The sequence below is a fragment of the Ranitomeya variabilis genome, chromosome 3 (assembly GCF_051348905.1).
Source record: "Ranitomeya variabilis isolate aRanVar5 chromosome 3, aRanVar5.hap1, whole genome shotgun sequence".
NCBI classification, from domain to species: domain Eukaryota; kingdom Metazoa; phylum Chordata; class Amphibia; order Anura; family Dendrobatidae; genus Ranitomeya; species Ranitomeya variabilis.
This window is the reverse complement of record NC_135234.1, coordinates 745,184,159-745,201,966: the sequence shown is the minus strand read 5'-3', so window position 1 is coordinate 745,201,966 and position 17,808 is coordinate 745,184,159. Positions and strand designations below refer to the sequence as shown.

The 17,808-nt window shown below is 42.0% G+C and overlaps 1 protein-coding gene across 2 annotated transcripts in view; it reads right to left on the bottom strand.

Moving 5' to 3' along the window:
- SLC36A4 (solute carrier family 36 member 4) overlaps nucleotides 1-17,808 on the bottom strand; it is a 202,651-nt gene that overhangs the window by 13,957 nt on the left and 170,886 nt on the right. The window contains exon 11 of one of the 2 annotated variants that reach the window (XR_013224100.1): nucleotides 1,131-1,225. The exons of the other annotated variant lie outside the window; for it this stretch is intronic. The gene's annotated coding sequence lies outside the window, so the exon portion shown is untranslated. The remainder of the gene's footprint in view (nucleotides 1-1,130; nucleotides 1,226-17,808) is intronic. 2 annotated transcript variants of the gene reach the window in all.

The following is a 17,808-nucleotide window of genomic DNA, read 5'->3' as shown; positions in this document are numbered from 1 at the left end:
AGATGAAAATCATTCAGCTAAGGTGCTGAAAACTAAATCTCCGAGCACTAAAAAATACTCGGAGGACACCTGAGCGTGCTCGGGAAATCTCAAGTAACGAGTATATTCGCCTTATCACTAGTGCTCAGATAACTTTGACCAAGGTTTGAGACCTTAATTATCCTGTTAGGTTTACAGCTTGTTCACCATCATCATTAGGAAAGGCCAGGTGATGCAAATTTCCCAGCTCTATAAAAATCAAGTCTCCTCTAACCTTGTGCCAAAAACAGCAGCCATGGGTTCTTCTAAGCAGCTGCCTAGCACTCTAAAAATGAAAAACAGTGGAGGCCCACAAAGCAGGAGAAGGCTATAAGAACACAGCACAGCATTTTCAAGTTGCCCTTCCTTCAGCTGAAAATGTAATTAAGAAACGGCAGTTAACAAGAACAGTGGAGATCAAGATAAGGTCTGGATGACCAAGCAAAATTTCATCGAAAGCTGCTCGTAGGACTGCGAGAGCAGCACATCAGAACCCATGCTTGACTGCAAAAGACCTTCAGAAAGATTTAGCAGACTTTGGAGTTGTGGTACATCGTTCTACTGTTTAGAAACACCTGCACGAATATGACTGTCATGGTAGAGTCATCATAAGAAAACTTCTCCTGCATCCTCACCATAAAACTCAGCTTCAGAAGTATGCAAAAGAACATCTAAACAGGCCTGATGTATTTTTAAAACAAGTCCTGAGGACCGATGAGGTTAAAATAGAATTCTTTGGCCACAATGATCAAAAGTATGTGTGGAGAAAAAAGGGCACAGAATTTCAGGAAAAAGAACATCTTGCCAACCATTAAGCATGGGGGTGGATCAATCATGCTTTGGGGTTGTGCCCAAACTTTTACATGCCACTATATACTCCAATACCTTTATTATTTCCTACCATTGATTGAGCTTGATGGATATTCGCCTTTTTTTCAAACAGTTTTAACTATGTAATTAAATATGTCAATTAATTGATATTTTTGGAGGAAAGCAGAGGAAAAAAGATGATGGACACTCAGCATTAGGTACAGTACACAATCTGCATTATTCGGATATGGGAATACTGGCCAGTGGATACTGATTAAGAACAGGAACGAAAAAGTGCTGACCTGACCTAAGCCTCTTCTTTTGATGGGCACCATACAACCGTGCCCTCAATATGAGCATTTTTAAAAGTGAAATTAGGTTGGCAGGAAACAGGAGTCTGGAAAAATAAAAATAAAAGATTTACAAACTAATGATCATTTTTTCGTTATCTGGGTGTAGACATGTTAGATGTGATTACCAGCCTCATTTGTCGCATTTTCTGCAGCAGTGGAAAAGAAAAGGCCATAAGTTTAATTCACAGCTGCTAATTTTCTACGTGAAGGCAATGACTTAATAAACTAACATGTCATGCCATCTTCATAGCATTGCATCCCAAGATTAATAAAAGTGTCCTCTCTTCCAAAACTAAACATTAACATACAAAACAATGAGAGGTGGCACTGAAAATTAAATACTAAGCCAAAATTTAATTATCTCATTACTCTCTCAAGTCACATATGGTAAGCCTATCTTAAATACAATGATAAAAAATAATTTAGGATAAAAGGTGGTACTAAGTTATTAAATTATAACTCACCAATGGCACCCCCCAACTAATGCTAACAATGGAGCTCCACTGAATGGATTGGTGGAGCTAGCAGGGCCATCGATCCACGTAGACCCCTGTATTAGGAATCGGTAAAGGATCCCACACTGATCAGCATGTTATCACCCACCTTTAAGATATGGGTTGATTTGCGAACTGGTATAAACCCTTCAAGATATCTAAATATCATCAATGAATATGATCCATGTATCTTGGCATAATATCAGTGGGTATCTTTGCTAAAATTGTAGAAATCTTTACAACAAAAGTCATTTTTTAATAAAAGCCAGCCATTTTGCACTCTAGCCCCCTAATTAAGAACATAGACAGGGGTTATTGTTCTAAGATACTGTAGCTGTAAAACTGGGTTCTCAGAATAACAGTCACTCTCTCGGTCTGGGAGAAAAATATAGATTTTATATTTTAATTTTTGCAGCACCCCAAGTGTTCCTTGGCCCATAAAGCTCAATTTTATTCACATTGCTGCTTAGTATTAACTGATCACTCCAGATGTATTCAGCTCAGCCTTAAAGTAGTTGTCCACTACTTGGACCACTTCTTGTCATACCCCTCGCTTGTCCCCGTTAAAATAATTAAACCTATACTCACCTCCCCTACCGGCACCATTACCGCGGTGTCGGCACTCATTCTCCCTGGGGCTCTTGTGCGGTGTTGCAACATGTGACGCCCAATGAGGCGTTACTGTCCCTGCCTTTGGACAAACTGAATATGACGAGGATCAGCTGCAGCCTAGACATTCTCTTCCTGATCGACGGGGCCAGTGATGCCAGGGCTGATTGGGTACAGGTGTCAAGTCACAAGACCGAACAAAAGCCCCGGGGAGAGTGAATGCAGACACTGCAGTGGGAGGTGAGTATAGGCTTTATTATTTATTATAGGGGCCAAACATTTTGATCAAGAAGAGGTTCTCCTATTAGTGGACAACACTTTAAGTTCTATTTGCCACATTTCAAACCTACTTTCAGCAAGGTTCTTGACTATCCCATGAGTAGTTAACTTTTTTTGAAATGTTGAAGCCGGGACTCCAAGGTCTTTGGAGATAGCCTTGTACCCTTTGCTATGTGAGCACATTGAGTATTTGCTTTCAGAAATATGCTGATATTCATGCTGATGCAGTGTGGCATCAGGGTAATGGGATTAGGGCTTGGTGTCAGCAGCTGTCATTGACATCTAGCTCTAGGCTTAAGCTTGAGTTACACTAAACGACTTACCAACGATCATGACCAGCGATACGACCTGGCCGTGATCGTTGGTAAGTCGTTGTGTGGTCGCTGGGAAGCTGTCACACAGACAGCTCTCTCCAGCGACCAACGATCAGGGGAACGACTTCGGCATCGTTGAAACTGTCTTCAACGATGCCGAAGTCCCCCTGCAGCACCCGGGTAACCAGGGTAAACATCAGGTTACTAAGTGCAGGGCCACGCTTAGTAACCCGATATTTACCCTGGTTACCATTGTAAAAGTAAAAAAAAAAAAAAAAACACAACATACTCACATTCTGATGTCTGTCACGTCCCCCGCCGGCATCCACAGGTTTTTCGGCAGGAGCGCTGCTAATATGCGCGCACTGCTGCCGAGAGCTTCCCTGCACTGAATGTGTCAGCGCCGGCAGTAACAGCGGTGACGTCACCGCCGTGCTCTGCTTTACGGCCGGCGCTGACATATTCAGTGCAGGGAAGCTCTCGGCGGCAGCACGTGCATAGCAGCGCTCCTGCCGAAAGCAGTTTTAACCCTGTGGACGCCGGGGGACGTGACAGACATCAGAATGTGAGTACTGTTTTTTTTTTTAACTTTTACAATGGTAACCAGGGTAAATATATCGGGTTACTAAGCGTGGCTCTGCGCTTAGTAACCCGATATTTACCCTGGTTACAAGTGAACACATCGCTGGATCGGCGTCACACACGCCGATCCAGCGATGACAGCGGCTGATCAGCGACCAAAAAAAGGTCCTGATCATTCCCATCGACCAACGATCTCCCAGCAGGGGCCTGATCGTTGGTCGCTGTCACACATAACGAGATCGTTAGCGGGATCGTTGCTACGTCACCAAAAGCATGATGTTGCAACGATATCGTTAATGATATCGTTATGTGTGACTCAGCCTTTAGTAATCAAAAGATGTCAGCCTGACACCTTCATCACCAAGCCGATAAGTAAATATAAACACACACATGGTCACCAGCTAATGTAGAAGAGATAACAGAATGAAAGTACATAGGTTGTAACCAGACAGCAACTGTTAATTTTAAAGAAAAAAAATGAAAAAAAAAAAAAATTGAGCGGCCTCCCACATAATTTTAATAACCAGCAGAGGGAAAGCAGATGGCTGTGGGCTGATGTTAATATTCTGTGAAGGAGCCAATAGCCATAAAGGTTCCCAGGCTATTAATATCAGCTCACAGCTGTTTACTTAACCTTTACTGGCTAGCTTACAGGGGGATCGCAGAAAAAAATTGACATAGGGTCTACCTATAAAATCTAACCAGCAAAGGCTAGGCAGATAGCTGCGGGCTGAGATTAATAGCCTAGGAAGGGGCCATGGATATTGCCCCCTCCCATTAGCTATCAGACAACACAGAAAAGGTCCATCTATAATATGCAGTAAATTTGACACTTAGCCTCGCTCTTCCCACTTGCTCTGTAGCAGTGGCAAGTGGGGTTCATATTTGTGGGGTTGATGTCACTTTTGTATTGTCCGGTAACATCAAGCCCACAGGTTAGTAATGGAGAGGCATCTATAAGACACCTATCCATTAGTAACCCCATAGTGAAATTGTATAAAAACACAGACACCCAGAATAAAGTCCTTTATTTGAAATACTGACGGACTCCTTTAATGAATCTTAATTAAACCATACTTACCGAACGCCTAATCCACTAAAGACAAAGTCTCCTGCAACAAAATAAAATAATAAACCACAATATTCCTCACCTGTCCGCAGAGAAGGTAATCCATAATGTCCCACGACGATCCTGACCACTTTGAGAGTCGGTGATACACTGACAGGAGGTAATCACTCCCGCAGTGTAAACTGAGCTGCCATGAGAGTTCTCACGCAGCGGTGTCGTAAGCGAGAGCACCGAAGCTGATGAACTCCGGTGAACTCTCAGACTAGCTCAATGATACATTGACAGGAGGTAATCGCTCCAGCAATGTATCGTCGGCGACTGGGTAGAGCGGTCACATCTCCCGATGGGACTGTTCTACACGTGAGATCGCCGTGGAACACTCACATTATGTGGACTATGGCGGAAAGGTGAGTATATGTTGGTTTATTATTTTACATTATTTCTAGGAGACGAGGGTGTAGGGGATTTGGTGTTAGGTGAGTATAATGAGTTTTTATTTTTATGAGAATGTGTACGTAATTATCTAACTTTTTTTTTTTTTTTTTTTTTTTACTGTGAGCACAGGTGCCATCAGATAAGACTACGTCTCCAATCAGCGGCACCTGCTGTCACTTATCAGTGACAGCAGACATAACCCTATGGGAGCCGTAGCCTCATCAGCCCATGCCTGACCTGCGCTAAGCTTTTTACTGCAAGTCACAGCTGTGGTGTCATGCTGATATCTGACAGTGTTACCCCGCAGCACTCTGACAGACAGTACCGACAGTAGCGTTACTGTGAAAGACAGTCACAGCTGCGGGTTCATGCTGACATCTGACAGCATGATCCCGCAGCACTCTGACCGACTGTCTTTCCGGCGGTTGCGTAACCGCAGATAAGAACCACCGCATCATCTGTGTGACAGCGTGGGAAACACCATAGGAAAGCGGTAAAATGCAAAACAAAAACTCAGAAATTCCGCAAACCTTTTTACACCTGCATTTTTGCTGCGGATTTGACTGACTCAATTGAAGTCAATGGGTGAAAATGCTGCAGAAACGCACAAAGAATTGACATGCTGCAGAAAAATGCACTGCAAAGACTTGAAATTTACTGATCATGTGCACAACCTTTCAGGATTGTCGTTGAATTAGCTTGCATAAGGATTCCATTGCGTTTTTGGCCCATTTTCGTAAGGAAAAAAAAAGCATCAAAAACGCCCTGTGTGCACATAGCTTTAGACTGCTTGGAGATAATAGTATTTCTGTACTGCTCAGAGAACTCTTCAGTCTTTGCCATTGTGAACAGGGAATAAAATTGCCGTTTCGAAAAGGTTGATTTACTCCGAACGATTATTGTGTAGGAGCGATGGGATGGTCTTTATACTTTTTTTTTATCAAGCGAGCGCTAACCCTGTTATTTACACATGCTATTACTACTCACTTACTACAGGGTGTAGGAACATTTTGTTTTCATCTTAGGTTTTGTCTGTTAAATGGTCATTATGTGACTGTGCGCTTACACATTGCATGTGCATAAACTAATGCTCTGGCTCATTTGTTTAGTTTTATCGAGAACAATGGCAGCCTATGTACACTAAACGATCGATCACAGATCATGCTGTGCGCATTCGAAGCTTGGCCTGGCTGCTTAACGATCATCGAGCGGCAAACATGTACCGGTCGGTAGTCGTTTAACACTATACATCGCGAAGCGTAAATACACCTTAAACATGAATCCACCATTCAACGAATAATTAATATCATGTGAGAACTGACAAGATGGGGACAGAAGAGTCTAATTGTGGGATAGTTTTATTTCGTCTTTGTTTTCACACTGATCGGTGGATGCCATTATAATAATAATAATAATATATAATAATAGTAATTTTTATTTATATAGCGCCAACATATTCCGCAGCGCTTTACAACTTATAGAGGGGACTTGTACAGACAATAGACATTACAGCATAACAGAAATCACAGTTCAAAACAGATACCAGGAGGAATGAGGGCCTTGCTCCCAAGCTTACAACCTATGAGGAAAAGGGGAGACACGAGAGGCGGATGGTAACAATTGCTTTAGTTATTTGGACCAGCCATAGTGTAAGGCTCGGGTTTTCATGTAAATCTGCATGAACCAGTTAACTGCCTAAGTATGTAGCAGTACAGACACAGAGAGCTATTAACTGCATAAAGTGTATGAGAACATGATGCGAGGAACCTGATTATGGTTTTTTTTTAGGCCACACAGGGATCGTTAGGTTAATGCATTGAGGCGGTAGGCCAGACTGAACAAATGAGTTTTTAGGGCACGCTTAAAACTGTGGGGATTGGGAATTAATTGTATTAACCTAGGTAGTGCATTCCAAAGAATCGGCGCAGCACATGTAAAGTCTTGGAGACGGGAGTGGGAGGTTCTGATTATTGAGGATGTTAACCTGAGGTCATTAGTGGAGCAGAGGGCACGGGTAGGGTGGTAGACTGAGACCAGAGAGAAGATGTAGGGTGGTGCTGAGCTATGGAGTGCTTTGTGGATGAAGGTAGTAGTTTTGTACTGGAGTCTGGAGTGGATGGGTAGCCAGTGTAATGACTGGCACAGGATAGAGGCATCGGTGTAACGGTTGGTGAGGAATATGATTCTGGCAGCAGCATTCAGGACAGATTGGAGCGGGGAGAGTTTGGTAAGAGGGAGGCCGATTAGTAGAGAGTTACAATAGTCCAGACGAGAATGAATAAGTGAGACAGTAAGAGTTTTTGCAGAGTCGAAAGTAAGAAAAGGGCGAATTCTAGAAATGTTTTTGAGATGCAGATAAGAAGAGCGAGCCAGTGATCGGATGTGGGGGGTGAATGAAAGCTCGGAATCAAGGATGACCCCAAGGCAGCGGGCATGTTGCTTTGGAGTAATGGTGGAACCGCACACGGAGATAGCAATGTCAGGCAAAGGTAGGTTAGTAGAGGGAGAGAACACGAGGAGTTCAGTTTTTGACAGGTTCAGTTTCAGATAGAGGGAGGAAATGATGTTAGAGACAGCGGTAAGACAATCACTGCGGTTTTCTAAAAAGGTCGGCGTGATAACAGGAGAAGAAGTGTATAACTGGGTGTCGTCAGCATAGAGATGGTACTGGAAACCAAATCTACTGATTGTTTGTCCAATAGGGGCAGTATACAAAGAGAAGAGGAGGGGGCCTAGGACTGATCCTTGAGGAACCCCAACAGTAAGGGGAAGGTGAGAGGAGGAGGAACCAGCAAAACATACAGTGAAGGATCGGTCAGAGAGATAGGAGCAGAACCAGGAGAGAACGGTGTCCTTGAGGCCAATGGAGCGGAGCATAGTGAGGAGGAGCTGATGATCCACAGTATCTAATGCTGCAGAGCCATTAGTCGTGTCCTGCCATTCCATTTTCAATTTTTAATCCTTTGTTGTTTTTGTGTCTTGTGCTCAAACTTACGTGTGTACTGTATAGATCTTCTATCATTTTGACTGCTAATTTTAAGCAACGTAGGGAAACATAAAAATGTTAATCGATATAATAAAATTCACATTTTACTTATTTATCAGTTAGCGGAAGTGAGGTGTTATTTGGCCAATTTGTAAATAATGTTTGAGTTACAAAACACAATTTTCTGCTAAGAAAGTGATGCCAACAAAATTCTCATCTGAATATCTGAGAGAAAGGTGTTCCTTTAGATATCCGCTAATTCTTCGCGGACTATGTTTCCTTATGATTTTCATCTACTTATCCCCTGGGCACATGGTGCTGGCTGCAATATAGTCCAATATTCCCAGCATTTGAGATGTAGCCGATAAAAGGTTTTAAGCAGGTTTTCAGAAGCAGAAAACCAAAAGTGTAAAATAACTCATAAATAAGCAATGCAAATCTTCAGCTGAAAGTCTGCCATTTGAATAGAGTATATAGTATCATTGCTAACAAGAATCTAAGGCATGAAAGTGAGGACCTATCACCAGGCCAAAAGTGGACGCTTTTTGTTCTTTTTTCCTGCTACTTCCTGAGTATTTAACATTTTTGCTTTTCTGAAATCCACCATATGGTTCCAGACATATTCTAATTTTTCTGGTCTTTACCAAGAGGAGCATGGCTCACAGGATCCTCTGGGGCGTGTCAAGGTTGCTCTGCAGAAATACCTTATGAACAACGCCCCTTTGTAAAGACAATAAAAATTAGCAGTAAATAAAAAATATATATATTGAATCTATAAATAAGTCTCCCCAAAAATGAATAAATAAAAATCAATATACATAAATATATCCAAATTGTATAAATTACACAAATACTAGAAGAAACTATATTAAAAACACTCCAGAAAACCCAGAAAGAAAGCGCAGGCCATGTGGTCAACGGTAAACAACGCTATGGCAAATAATAATCAATGATGAGTATTATTAATTAGTCAAACAGTGGGGGTACAGCACTATACAAACAAATATCCAAAAATCAATTCAGGATCCAAAAACATGATTACAAAAGATAACATAATAAAAATTATAAGGACTCTGAAGTATAAAGATGCCCATTTAGGTTAACTAGCCTCAATTATGAGGAGGACCGCAACTGCACAGGCCATCATCAATTGGCCAAAAAGCAGACCACACTGCTTACACCGACGCACGTTTTGCATATAGCTTCATCAGGGCCCAGAACCAAATGGCGGATTTAAAACAATCAATCTAAAAAAATGGCATACCCAGGGGAGCAGCAGGAATAAGAGAAGAACAAAAACGGCCCACTTTTGACCCAATGACATGTCTTTCTTAAATATTAACTCACAAATTGCCACATCCATTTTAAGTTATACCACACTTCTATCCATACCAATACCATATCCTATCAGATTTCATTGAGTCACAAATGTCACTTCATTTGCATCAGAGATAATGAAAAAAAATTAAAGAGGTCATCCAAGACTTAGATACTTATGACCTTTCCTCAATATGGGTCATCAATGTTCGACTAATGGAGGTCCGGCACCTGGTCCACCAAATCATCTGTTAGCACCTCAAACAGTGACCAGACGAACATCACAGCTCCATACACTGTGTGGTGGTGGCCATTGTGTGGTACTGAAATTCACTTGACGAAATTACTTCAGTTGAGTTGCAGTACCTGAGAACGTTCAGCATCTATCTCTAAAGAACCAAGAGTTTGGTGGAAGCATCTATCTCTAAAGAACCAAGAGTTGGGTGGAAGCATCTATCTCTACACTGTGTTCCAAATTATTATGCACATAGAGTTTAGGAGTGATAAAGTTAGAATTTTTTTGTTTGTCATTTAAACTCATTGATGGTGATGTGTGTCAGGGCTCTTTATATCACTGAAAGCAATTGCAGATACCTGTGCACATTAGTTTGGCAGGAGTGTCCAAATAAAGGCAAGACTACTTAAGGCTGTTCCACATTATTAAGCAGCCTACATTTTTGGCCAAAATGGGAAAGAAAAAGGATGTGTCGGCTGCTGAGAAGCAATTGTGGAGCATTTAGGTCAAGGCATGACTACAATCAACATTGCCAAGACACTTCATCGTGATCACAATCAAGAAGTATGCAGCTGATTCCTAGCACACACATGTGCGTGCTGATAAGGAAAAATTGAGGACCCTTTCCAACAGGCAATTGCGTAAGCTTAAAAGAGCAGCTGCAAAAATGCCTTGTCATAGCAGCAGACAAGTTTTTGAAGCAGCTGGTGCCTCCAACGTCCCCAGAACAACAAGATGCAGGGTCCTTCAGAGGTGCGTAAGCCATCCTGTCGACCACCTCTATCCACTGCACACAAGCAGAAACAGCTCCAGTGGGCCAAACGATACATGAAGACTGACTTCCAAACTGTTTTGTTCACCGATGAGTGCCGTGCAACGCTCGATGGTCCAGATGGATGGAGTGGAGGATGGCTGGTTGATGGACTCCCCATGAAAACACGGCTAAGGCGCCAACAAGGAGGAGGTGGAGTAATGTTTTGGGCTGGAATCATGGGGAGAGAGATCGTCGGCCCCTTTATGATCCTTGAAGGGGTAAAGATGAACTCAATAATCTATGTGGAGTTTCTAAAACAACACTTCCTGCCATGGTTCAAGAGGAAGAACCGTGCTTTCCGCAGCAAGATCATTTTCATGCATGATAATGCACAGTCTCATGCTGCAAAAAACACATCTGCATCTCTGGCTGCTATGGGCATAAAAGAGGACAAACTTATGGTGTGGCCACCATCTTCCTCTGACCTCAACCCCATTGAGAACCTCTGGAGCATCATCAAAGGGAGTGTCTATGATGGCGGGAGGCAGCTCACATCTAAGCAACAGCTCTGGGAGGGTATTCTGTCCACATGCAAAACAACTGAAGCAGAAACCATCCAAAAACTGACAAATTCAATGGACGAGAGAGTTCAGAAGCTTCTTTCAAACAAGGGGTCCTATGTGCAAATGTATCATCACCTAGAATAAAGGTTTCACTTGAAAACTGTTTGATTTCATTTTGTAATAAGCTGATAATGCTTATAACTTCACAATTGACCATTTTTTGTTAAAAATAAAAAAAAGGTTGAAAACTCTGCTGTGCATAATAATTTGGAACATGCATTTTGAGTGTTTATTTTTTTAAAAAAAGATACTGTTTTCATAGGCAGTTTGTTCCAAAACATTGCAATTATACTAGAATAGTAGATGACTGGAAAATAACAATGACTGCAATTCAGATAGGTAATTTAGAGAAAATAAGAGGAAATATTATTTGCATAATAATTTGGAACACAGTGTAATGTACAAAATGGCATCTCCCGGCTCACAGAACTTTATAAGAAAAATTGGAGTGCTGCCATTTTTTTGAGCTATAAAAAGACAGAACAAAGAAGTAATAGCTGGTTTTGTCTGTAGCCATAATTGATTCATTAATAAAGTCCTGTGATTACAGCAGCCTCTGCATTACCGAATACCGTCTGTTGCTTAATAGGGAATGAAGGTAGAAGTATATCAACTGTGGGAAAGGGAGGCAGATAGAATTGACAAATTTAATGTGAACTATAGAAATGAATGAACAGTGACCGTGCTGTAACTCATCTTAATGTGGCGGACAACTAGCTGTTCGTAAATTAGGAAGAAAAAGTGGTCTGCAGGAAAAAAAACTCCTAGTGCTGAATTAGGTAGAAAAAGAGGTCTGCAGTAAAAAACCTCCTAGTGCTGAATTAGGAAGAAAAAGCGGTCTGCGGGAAAAAACCTAGTGCTGAATGAGGATGAAAAAGAGGCCTGCAGAAAAAAAACTACTAGTGCTGAATTAGGAAGAAAAGGCGGTCTGCAGGAAAAAAAACTCCTGGTGCTGAATGAGGATGAAAAAGCGGTCTGTAAGAAAAAAACTACTAGTCCCGAATTAGGAATAAAAAGCGGTCTGCAGGAAAAAAAACTACTACTGCTGAATTAGGAATAAAAAGCGGTCTACAGGAAAAAAAACTCCTAGTACTGAATGAGGATGAAAAAGCGGTCTGTAAGAAAAAAACTATTAGTGCTGAATTAGGGAAAAAAAAGCGGTCTGCAGGAAAAAAAAACTCCTAGTGCTGAATGAGGATGAAAAAGCGGTCTGCAGGAAAAAACCTAGTGCTGAATGAGGATGAAAAAGAGGCCTGCAGGAAAAAAACTACTAGTGCTGAATTAGGAAGAAAAGGCGGTCTGCAGGAAAAAAAACTCCTGGTGCTGAATGAGGATGAAAAAGCGGTCTGTAAGAAAAAAAACTACTAGTCCTGAATTAGGAATAGAAAGCGGTCTGCAGGAAAAAAAACTCCTAGTACTGAATGAGGATGAAAATGCGGTCTGTAAGAAAAAAATTATTAGTGCTGAATTAGGGAAAAAAAAGCGGTCTGCAGGAAAAAAAAAAACTCCTAGTGCTGAATTAGGTAGAAAAAGCGGTCTGCAGGAAAAAAAACTCCTAGTGCTGAATTAGGAAGAAAAAGCGGTCTGCAGGAAAAAAACTTCTAGTGCTGAAGTAGGAAGAAAAAGCGGTCTGCAGGAAAAAAAACCTCCTAGTGATGTAAAAGAAATGTTCCAGAAAAGAGTTTAAGAAGTTCACTTTAAACCATTTTAAGAGCTTTTTCCATGCACATAAGAACTAGAGAACACCTCCGATGAGTAAAGCCATAAATGAAAAATTTGAGCCCAAAGGAAAGTGTCTGTACCAAAAACAGATCTCCGGGAGCTGCTGCATGCAGAGTTTCCAGGACTATTTAGAATTTCATGAAATCTAACTCATCTCACAATACTCCACAGCAAATCCAGCTCGCTATAAAGTTTCTTTGGTTCCTTTACTATCCGATGACATTTCTTCATCGAAGATGTGTGGAGCGCTCTCAGCGTGAAAGCAAGACTTCATAGAAGAACATAATAGCTTCAGAAAAGTCTCTGCTGCCCAACTCATCATCATTCTGAGGAGGAACGCCGTACGTATTTAGAAAACTCTGAAAACTAGGTCAGAAGTAACTGCTTTGTAAGTGAACAGACGAGCGTACAGGCGTTTTACTACAATGCTGTCATTAGTGCATGGCAACGAATTCTGGGCAAAAGAGAAGCTGTTTCTTGCGTATGCTGTAATTAGCATTTATCCAGGGTGAACGCATCGCTGGTGTCTGCGGAGGCTTAGAAATCTGCAGGCAAAAGAAACGAATAACTGGCTAGCTCAGATGTATAGTTTTGTGTTTATTCTTTTTTTAACTCCAATTATATGCAATTATGGTGAAAGGGAAACTATCAGGTCCCCATGGCCTCCAACCCAGCAGCATTCACCTATGTATGAGCAAATTTGTTGCCTAACCAGCCCTGTTTGACGTTATTGAGTGAAAACAAGGTATAAAAAATCATTTATATTGTCCCCTTTTCCTGTGCTAATGACGGCTTTGACTGGTCGATGGGGCATTAGTTGCTGCAGACTAGTCAGCCCTCTTTACATGTTATCATGCCGCTGTGGGTGTGATAATATAATCTATACAACCAGCGTCATTGACGCTCATGCAAATCTAGCGCATGCACGCTGCTCATGCAAATCTAGCGCATGCACGCTGCTCATGCAAATCTAGCGCATGCACGCTGCTCATGCAAATCTAGCGCATGCACGCTGCTCATGCAAATCTAGCGCATGCACAGTGCTCATGCAAATCTAGAGTATGCGTGCAGCTCATGCAAATCTAGCACATGCGCGCTGCTCATGCAAATCTAGTGCAACAGTCTCTAGCATTTTACAGTCCTGTATCTCAGTACTTTTTGTGTTGTGATTGTGACATACAATAGCAGCTAGTGCCAGGCAGCTGCTGCTAAGCCATCCAAGAATATTAGATGTTTGAAAAGAGCATAGATGCACATGCTGAGAATTGAGCGAACCTGTCAGCTGAAACGTTCTTCACAAACTGTGGGCAGCACAATTAAGGCCAGATGTATACTTCGCTGAAATGCTCTGGGGAAATGTACTTTAAGTATCTGGATGTGGTGCTGGGAAGAGCTGGCCAGGGACGTCTTGTCACAGGCTTAGTCCCTGGCCGGCTCTTCCCAGGGCTGCTGCAGATGTCTGACAGGTCTCTCCCTTGTGTGTACAATGCCGGCAAAAAAATTATTTACAAAGTTCAACGAAACCACAAGATCTTAACATTCAAGTGTTTTATTGATGACATTTCATTACAATTAGTATTTCGTCATTAATTAGTATTTACATTTTACTAAGCTGGTTTTGCCATTAGACAGTTTTTGATTTTCTCCCCCATTGTGTGCACTTTTAAGAACTGAAATCATGATGCGGATTTTACAAGTAAATGGGTATTTTTTTCCCCCAACTCTAACATTCTATGAAATGTATCTACAGATGTTCTGCAATCACAGGTACATTACGGGTCACGTGAATCTTAAGGACTCAAAAGCCTCACACGGTTCTGAAGCCTCGTCGCATGTGGACAGATTAACATATCTTACTATCAAGTTGGTTAAAAAGTGCTTGGGATGGCAGAACATTCACCAAACATCAGGTGTTAAATAAAGGACCTTTCGCGGTACATCAAGAACCTGTCACTTGCTATACATTTGTCATTTTTTTCCCTGGTGTGAATGTGGCTGTTCTCCTGAATCTGACATTTTTATAATGTTCCTGCGCCTCCCTGTTTCTGGCACATAGCCTCCTCTAGGGGTGGTCTTAAACTCTTCTCGGTGGATGGCATATCGGTGACCGTCATGCTTGACAGTTGTTTACCCACAATTTTGGAAAGGTGCCAACAATTTTGTCTGGACCATTTTGGGGTTTGTGTGAAATTATGTCCAATTTGCCTATTTTTTTTGTGTTTTTCCAACATACATAAAGGAAATAAACATGTGTATAACAAAACATGTGTAATTCCAATACTTTTCTGGGAGAAATACTTCATTTTCTGGAATAATTTCAAAGACGCCAACATTTTCAGCTATGACTGTATTTACGGCAAGTGACCGGTCACCTTTAGTTGCCAAATTATTTCTCTTTGACTTTTAAGGGTAACAGAAACCTTACCATGTCTCAGAGTTGACCTCAGTGCGTGAATAAGGGCAGACAAAAGGATCGAGTCCCGATCTGTGGACACCAGCCTAGGGAAAGCTTTTAAGGGAAACAGGAACAGAATCTCCTCTACCTTAATAATTCAGGAAAAAAGCCAATTGGCAATTGTAAAAGTTAAGTGAGCAATTGTTTTAACTGATCTGTATGTTAATGTACAAATCTCAGCTTATGTAATTGACACACTTGACTTTGACTATCCGGAAGTGCTCACTTCAGTGCTCATACCTGTCCTGTCCCTGATTTTCGTAACATATTCTCCTTCGCGGAAGCAAATAGTAGTGACAGATATTGTCTTTCGTTAATCATGCGGTGGTGAAAAGTGTCGTTTCCCCACCATAGCTGCCAGGGGTTTGTGGATATTTTGATTCTCAAGTATACAAATTATATCTAAATTATAACATAAAAAGGACCTTGTCAAAATATCATCTAACAATTTCAGACTTCCATCATGCAATTTTAAAGAAAAATGTAAATCTAAATTGCCTGTGTCATTTTAGCAAACTTTGCATAAATAGTCCAAGCAAATATAGGAAAGTTTCTTAGTATATTCTCAGTGAAATTTGCTTCTTTCTTCACTTATGAGACACTTCTCCTCCCAGACTCCTGGATTCACCATTCACTCAGAAATCTAGCTAAAATACGTCTAGTTCAACAAGGCCTGTCAGATCAGTGAGGGATCAGGTTATAGATGCCTATTAAAGTCTATCAAGATGGGAGGGGAATAGAGTGACAAAGAGATAAGAGTGTGCTGCTGCCTAAAAGTAAGTGTTTGCCTCATCTCAGTGCTGGATTCATAGCTACACTGCTCAGTATCACTGTACATGCTCTCCATGTGTCTGCTGGTCCCGATGAATGAATGCTACAAGGAGAACAGGAATCCCTTATGACTGCACTTTTTATGGGAAACATTATTAACATTATTATAGTAGTTAGTCACTATCCAACATTACAGAGACCCCTGAAAATTTAAGTTAAGTGGGTGGAACTTGTTAAAAATGCAGGATACAAGTTGTGGCCAGAAATAGTGTAATTCCTCATGTACGCACATGACAGCTTATACTGAAAAGTAATATGAAAAATAAAAGTGGTTTGAAAGAAGTTGTTAAGGCTGGCGGAACACACCGAGTATATTTAGATATTATTATTGGTGCGTTCGCAGCCCGAGTTCCACCGTGCAGGAGACAAACCTGCTGCTAGCAAATGGCGTCACAAGCGAACTCTGTTACTTCACAGAGTCGCACAGAAGGGAAAACGCTGTGCCCTGTTAGAGTCACAGGGGAACAGCTGCCTAAAAGAGCAAAAGCGATCAGTGGTCAGGTAGTAGCAAGCACACAATCACCCTCTCCGGTGGAGCCGGAATTCTAGTGGCTTATTTCAGTCACACCCTGAATTCACCATACAAACTCCTCACTGGAGGTGCCGGTATTCTAGTGGCTTATTTCAGCCGGACCCTGACCACAAGCAGACAAGACCACTGAGTAGCTAAAGCTCATAACATAAGCTGATCCGAGCGTATGGCCATGCGAACCTTATATAGCTGCAGCAGACAAAGACCTTCCAAGTGGTCCAATGGGAGCTGCTACAGGACCTGAGCGTGGGACCCCAGACCTCCAATGGAAGGTTCTCCCTTGGGCATGTTCAGTAGGACAGCAGGACTTAGTTCCAGAAGCGACTCCTCACTGCTGACCAGTACTGGCTATAATGGCAGAACCTGGAAGAACAGCAGTAACCAGGCGCAAAGTATCTGCCTGAGCCAGGCAATGGGACCGACGTCTCGGCTGAGCAGGCTCCACTGCGGCTGGAGAATGGGAGACCGCAGCGGAGATGGCTCGAGATTCCCCCTAACATTAACCTCTCTCCTAGTGCCCCCCCTTCCTTGGACCTCGCTACGTTCGAAGGCAGCAATGAGTTGCGGAGCTCGAATATGCTCAGAAGGCTCCCAGGACCTGTCCTCTGGGCCATAACCCTTTCAATCCACCAAATACATTTTCTTGCCACAAACCACCTTGCACCCCAAAATAGCGCTCGCCTCGTAATCGTCCGTAGACGAACCCGATGTCCCGGCACATGACTCGGAAAACCGGGACATGTGTACGGGCTTAAGGAGGGACACATGAAAGATGTCGGTGATACCTAGGCGTGGAGGAAGGGCCGGATGGTAGACCACAGGATTAACCTGTTCGAGGACCTTGAAAGGACCCAAGTAGCGGTATCCACTTTACATTACACTTGCGGTGGATTCCGCGTATATCCTGTCTCAGTGGTTTGACAGCCTCCACTGTTTTTTTCTGGCCTATAATTCCAGGCACTATATGGATGCAAACTAAACTAACTACTTTGGGGCTCCAACAAGCATACTACTAATCTTAGCACACTGATGAAGGTCCAGAATCGACCGAAACGTTTGTGATTTACTGTATGTAAATAAACCCCCCCTTTTTGCGTCACAACACTTTGGAGTGTGCTAGTCACTTATATCTTGCTGTAGTGATCACGTCCTTCCACCCAGAAGAGGGACTAAGGGAGTGCTTGAAGAGGAGTAACGTAGAAATGGTAAAGAGAGTATATATTGGGTGAAAAAAGTATTCAACACGTCACCAATTTTCTATGTAAATATATTTCATAAGATGCTATTGACATGAAATTCTGACCAGATGCCGGTAACAACCCATCCAATCCACACATGCAAAGAAATCAAACCATAGACGTCCATAAATTAAGATATGTGTAATAATGAC